The 6858-nt window shown below is 39.3% G+C and overlaps 1 non-coding gene across 1 annotated transcript; it reads right to left on the bottom strand.

Moving 5' to 3' along the window:
- Positions 1–938: 938 nt before the first annotated feature.
- Positions 939–1042, bottom strand: LOC130950717 (small nucleolar RNA R71). The gene has a single exon (XR_009073698.1). It is a non-coding gene; the product is annotated as a small nucleolar RNA R71 (small nucleolar RNA).
- Positions 1043–6858: the final 5816 nt, after the last annotated feature.

Genomic DNA, 6858 nt, shown 5'->3' with positions numbered 1-6858 from the left:
CTTGCCGGAAGGAATTTTGCCGATCTGTGCAATTTCCTAAAATCGTAGCATATCAAGTTTATGCACATCAAGTTTATGGCGCCGTTGCCGGGGATTGGTTTTCGATTGACAATTCTCAAATTGGAAGTTAACTAGATTGAGCATTTTTCTTGTTTTGTTAATTTAGTTCAAGTTACTTGCTGAATTTTAATTTCTGCACTCTGTTATTTGCTTTTCTTTCTTTATGCCTTTAATTTCAAGCAACTAATTCACTGACCCACTAACTATTCGAATTAATTCCTCAACTGCTCTAACTATACTCTTCCATTAACCAAGAGTATTCCACTTGTTTGTTGCTTGTGGTGTGTTCTTGTATGACAGGTAGGAGAGGAGAGGCATCAACTCCTCCATATACCGAACCAGAGAGGACCCTTCATAGACTTAGAAGGGAAGCAAGAGGGAAGAGAGTACTGGGAGAAGAAGAATCTGAAGGAGAATCTGAGGACAACTTTGAGGAAGCTCTATATCTCAACATGGATAGAGAATTTCACAACCATGAGAGGGTTGATGGAAACAATGCCATTCCTGAGAGGAGGGTTCTTGGTTCATACATAAACCCAACCTCTGGGAATTGTGGTAGCAGCATTCAGAAACCACCCATTCAAGCCAATAATTTTGAACTCAAACCACAGTTAATATCACTGGTGGAGAACCATTGTTCATTTGGTGGGAGTGCTGATGAAGATCCAAACCAACATCTCACCAAATTCCTGAGAATTTGCGACACTGTGAAGTCCAATGGAGTCCAGGACGATGCCTATAAACTGCTCTTGTTTCCATTTTCACTTAGGGACAAGGCAGCTAAGTGGCTGGAATCATTCCCAAGGGACAGCCTAACAACATAGGATGAGGTGGAGAGCAAGTTTCTGGCACGTTTCTACCCCCCACAAAAGGTCAATAGGCTTCGATCTGAGGTTCAAACTTTTAGACAGCAAGATGGTGAGACGCTCTACGAGGCATGGGAGAGGTTCAAAGAATTGACAAGGAAATGTCCACCCAACATGTTCCCTGAGTGGGTGCAATTGCATATTTTCTATGATGGACTTTCTTATGAATCAAGGAAGGCTGTAGACCATTCATCAGGAGGTTCACTGAACAGGAAAAAGACTGTGGAAGAAGCCATTGAAGTGATTGAGACAGTGGCTGAGAATGAGTACTACTATGCTTCGGAGAGACACAACACTAAGGGAGTCATGGAGCTGAACCATGTTGATACAATTTTAGCCCAAAACAAGGTGTTTGCCAAGCAACTAGCAGAGCTCACAAGGAAATTAGACACAAAGCAAGTGGCTGCAATACACACACAAGATCAAGAGGAAGTAAGCATTGAAGGAGGTGATTGGGAAGAGGCCAACTATGTGGGAAACCAACAAAGGCAATCATATGACCCACACTCCAACACTTACAACCCAGGTTGGAAAAACCACCCAAACTTTGGGTGGGGAAACCAGCAAACCCAACCACAAAACCACAAATCTTACAACCACAACCAACACAACAATTCCACATACCAAAACTCCAACCAAAGATCATATCAAGCCACACAAAACACTTACTCCCAACCACCATATCATGACCAAAATAACCAACCTGCCCAATCTAATCCGAACCAACAATTTCAAGATCAATTAAACAGGATAGAAGGAAGGCTTGCAACCATGAGTCAGGACATAACCGAATTGAAAAGCTTTAGGGAAGATGTGAGATCGACCTTAAGGAGCCATGGTGAAAAACTCAAGTGGATGGAGTCTCGAGTAGGAGAGCTATCTCAACAGGCCCCTAAGTCAACTGCAGTGTTCCCTAGTGACACTGAAAAGAATCCTAAGGGGAAACAAAAGGGAGTGAGATGGGAAGAATGCAAGGCCATCACCATATTGAAGGAAGTCTCAAAAGAAGAAGGAATCAGACCCTCAGAAAAGGAGCTAGAAGTCTTGAAGGAAGGTGTGGAAGAAGCTAAGCAGGAAAGTGAAACTGAGCAAGCCAAAGAATTGCAAAAGGAAGGCATGTTGGGAACATACCAACCAAAAGCACCATTTCCTCAGAGATTAGGAGTAGGTGAAAAAGGGAAAACATATTCAAGGTTCTTAGAGACATTTAAGTCTCTCCACATCAATATTCCCTTTCTTGAGATCCTCCAGCAGATGCCTACACATATCAAGTATTTGAAGGAATTGCTGAGCAAGAAAAGAGTTTTGAAGGGAGGACAAACTGTAATCATGAACAAAGAATGCAGTGCACTCATCAAGAAGGATATGGTCTCTAAGAAAACAGACCCAAGTAGTTTTCATATCCCCTGCATCATAGGGGAAACAAAAATTGACAGAGGATTCTGTGATCTAGGAGCTAGCATAAATGTGATGCCTTTGACTCTTATGAGAAGGCTACAACTGAATGAGGTGAGATCCACTGATGTAATCATACAACTGGCTGACAAAACGCAAAAGCAAGCTGAAGGGGTAGTTGAGAATGTGCTGGTGAAAGTGGAAAATTATTTTTTCCCCACAGACTTTGTCATTGTGGACATGGAGGAAAGCTACCTACATCCTATCATTCTGGGAAGGCCATTTCTAGCCACTGCTAGAGCACTCATAGATATAGAACAAGGAGAGCTAATATTGCGAGTACATGATGAACAGCTCATTTTCCATGTTTTTAAACCTGCATCTGAGCCTGAACCAAAACCTGAAAAGCCTAAGGATGATAGTAACCATCTGTGTTTGGAGGAAAGCAATCCAGCAACTGAAACTCTGAAACAATCCTTGAAAGGCAAACAAGAATCGCAAGAGTTAAAGCCACAAAAATCAATAGAAACAGCTCAGAAGGACCCTCCTGTCATAAGGGTCAATGAAGAAAGCCTCAAGAAAGAGGGAAGAATTGTAAAGAAATTGCCAAGAGGGTGGAGAAACAAGAAAATTCCCACTGAAGGTTTCTCTCCGGGAGATAAAGTAATATCAAGTCATTATTTGCCAATCCCACCTGACCTCAAACCCATTCCTTCTCAGCTCCCTCAAGTGTTCACAATCAGGAAAGTTCTTTCTATGGAACATTTGGAAATCATGAAGGAATCAAATGGGGATGTTTCCATAGTGAGAGGAGAGGACATCAAGCACTACCATCCACCCTAGCAAGGGACAACCGTCAAGCTAATGACGTTAAAAGAGCGCTTGTTGGGAGGCAACCCAACCTGAGGTAACACTCTTTTGCTATCTCTTTTATTTGTTTCAATAAAAAGGGTAAAGTAGTTTCTGTGCATTGCAAAGAATTAAGTTTGGTGTTTCACACCAAACAATGAATTTGTGGATCAATAATTCAAAGGGGGATGTGTGACTCTAAGTTTGGTGTTCCACCATAAAGATCAACTGAACACAACAACCTTTGAATTATATGAAAGGAACAACCATTCTAAGCAATCACAGAAATGATTAAAATCCTTAGCAGCAACTTCATTCCAAGGAAAACTCAAGGATTCAAAGAACAGAGAAGTGAGTAGGAGACTAAGTTTGGTATTCACACACCAACTTAAGACTCAGACACTTGCCCATATATAGTGAGCTAACCATTCAAGTGCTTGAGAAACAAGCAACTTCATCACTCTTTGCAGGAAAGGAAACAAGGATCTTAGAAAGAACATGATGCAATAACTAGTAGAAGAAGGAGAAATCAAATTGTTTCCTGGCAACAAAGAGAAAACAAGAATTTTCACAAGGTGGTGTTGTTCTTTGACCTTTCTTTAAAAGGCAAACAAAAGCATGCTTGTTCTGGTTTAAATTGAAATTGTTGAATCTTTCTGGAATGTGAAGTTCTTAGTATGTTTGTCTGTTTATTGCTTTGAATAAAGTAAATGTCTAGATGTTTGGATATAACTCACCTTCTTAAACAAATGCTTGCCATGCTTGTTCTGTTTCCAAAAATAAAAGAAAAGTTTGAACAAAAGTAACTTGGCTCCACTAGTGACAAATCAAGTAGAATTAAGTGGTGGTATGCATGCTTGATTGTTTAGTTAGCTCACTGGAAATTGAGTGTAGAATTATCATTTTTTGTGAAGAAGTTGAATACTGTCTATGGATCTTGATGAATGAATGTCTTTGGCCATGACAAAGAAAGAAAAAGAAGAAGAAAGAGCCACTGAAAAGGGCAACCAAAAAGCAAAAGAATTGAGAAAATAAAGCTAGGCACCAATGGTTTGAACTTTTGAGACATATGCCTGTGGTGTTTATGTACTAGGATCTGCTTGGATGACTAGGTTCTGAGGAGTGTTTCAACACTTGGTAACTTGGGTTAACTAACCCGGGATTATCAACCAAAAGTCCATTATCAAGAGCAACCTAGCTACAAAACATTTAGTTACACAAAGAGGTGCTGGGCACCAATGTCTCAAAAAGAAATGTGAACTAAAATGCCTATAGTGGATATGTGTACTGCACTAGTAAGAAAAAGAAAATGCCAAAGGCTTGTGTAATACATGACACTGAGCAAACAAGGAGCAAAGGAGCTCTAAGAAAAAGAAAAACAAAGAAAGAAAAAGTGCCAAAGACATGAGAATAACAAGAGGCCATAGCAGTGTTTGATGGATGCAATGAAAAAGTGATAATCCTCCCTGATAAGAATGAAAAAGTGATGCTACAACTTTCTGCATAAAACCCTTCTAATGAACTTCAATTGCTTGCTAACATAGCCAATGTAATTACTTTCTGTTTCATACTTTCTTCTCAAATATCTCAGGACTTGCTTAGGGACAAGCAAGTATTAAGTTTGGTGTTGTGATGCCAAGGCATCTTAGGCTAGTTTCACTAGCATTTTTCTTTTAGTTTTAGTTGTTTTATGCATTTTCTTGAGCTTAAAGTAACCAAGAATGGTTAAATGAACAACAAAGCAATGAACCATCCAAAACATTATGATTTTGATGCAAATTCATGAGTTTTTAGTTATATCACTTGAATGCTATGAATGGATGAATTCTCATGAAATTTTGCAAGACTTTGATGCAATTGTTTGGATGATTCCAGGGAAGAAGAGGCTAGGCAAGGAAGCAACAAAATCAATAAGGGAAGCTTGAATATCAAATGGGACGTTTAAGCTCCAGTTTAAGGTTAAACTGGAGCTTAAACGTTAAAAATCATGAGAAGAAAGGAAATGCTGTAACTGGCATTTAACCTCCAGTTTGACCTCAAACTGGAAGTTAAACGCCAGAATGAGAAAGAGCACTAAGGAGCATTCCACGTTTAACCTCCAGTTTGACCTCAAACTGAAGGTTAAACGCCAGAATGAGAATGGCACCAAGGGAGTATTTCCACGTTTAACCTCCAGTTTGACCTCAAACTGGAGGTTAAACGTGTTCGACCCAAATTATGCACCAGGAAGCCATTTCCACGTTTAAGCTCCAGTTTAAGCTTAAACTGGAGTTTAAACGTGTTATATGGAACAGCTTGACCATGCCTTCTTCAAACATAAATAACTTGAGCTACAAAACTCCAAATGAGGTGATTCAAAATGCATTGGAAAGAAGACATCTAGAGCTTTCCAAACATATATGGCATGCATGGTGGAAACTAAAAATTGAGGGAGAAAACAGCCCCGTAATGTGCATAGAAGAGCATAGTACCAACATGCAATCAGGCCAGCTGACCTCTTCACCTTCCATGGAGTATAACTTGAGCTATAGAGATCCAATTGAGGTGTTTCCAGTTGCGTTAGAAAGCTGACATCCATAGCTTTCCAACGAGGTATAATAGTCTATATTTGGCATCAAATTGGCAAGGTTGACAAGAGAACAAAGTGACGACTCAAGAAAGGGGGGTGCAACGTTTGAGTGTAGTTTAATGGATCATTATCCTTTTTGGATCAATTATGTCACTCTACCCTTCAAGCAAGCAAGGCCCATCAACAACACCAAATCAAGGCCACAAGAATCATCTAGAATAGTTTATTTTCATTTGAATGTAATTTGCTTTTAATTTCATTTTCATTTTGTAATTTAGGGAGCCTATTTAAAGGCCTTAGTTTCTGCATTTAAAAAAGGGGGGTTGAAGGGGAATCCAGCCCCTGAGGGGGAACTTTTGAACATCTTTTGACACCTTTTGATACTTTAGAACTTTTCATCAGTTTTGTAATTGAATTCTGAGCTATGACACACTAAACCCCTTTCATTGGGTTAGGGAGCTCTATTGTAATTCAATGAATCAATAATAGTTTTATCTTCTTCTTCAATCTTTTCTCTTGAATTTTGTTAGAAAGCTTCTCGATCTAATTCCATTGGGTAATTGTCTTGGGAAAGAAATTACCCATAATTGGAATCCTTCGGAACCTTGGGAAAGGAATGATGGATTCATGCTAGAGAAGCTTTCTCACAGTGAATTGGATTGGGGTTTGGATGGATATTGTGACATGTAATCCTACCAAATTGTGGTCCATGAAATTGTGTGGTATAATCAGTGATCGAGCTTCATCTCTTCTTATGAACATTTAAACCAAGGGATTGGGAATTTGTTTGTTTTTAGAGAGAATTGGTGAGCCAAGGGATTGGGATCCAACCATATAAGATTGCCAAGCAAAATTCAATGAATGCATTGGTTGAGGAAGAGATAAAATGTTTGATTCGGAGATCTCAATATCTCCTAACACCCAATGAACTCCACATCTCTGATCTACACTTTTCTATTTACATTCTGCAATTTCAATTCATGCAATCACCCCAATTCCCTTTTAATTTCAGCAATTTAATTTCTCGCACTTTCATTCTTGCAATTTTAAGATTCAGTCATTTCAATTCCTTGCAATTTACATTTCCCGCCAATTTACTTTATGCAATTCACAACCAAT

Source organism: Arachis stenosperma, chromosome 1, assembly GCF_014773155.1.
Source record: "Arachis stenosperma cultivar V10309 chromosome 1, arast.V10309.gnm1.PFL2, whole genome shotgun sequence".
NCBI classification, from domain to species: Eukaryota; Viridiplantae; Streptophyta; class Magnoliopsida; order Fabales; family Fabaceae; genus Arachis; species Arachis stenosperma.
Note: the sequence above shows the minus strand (reverse complement) of the source record. Positions and strands in the feature narration are given on the sequence as shown.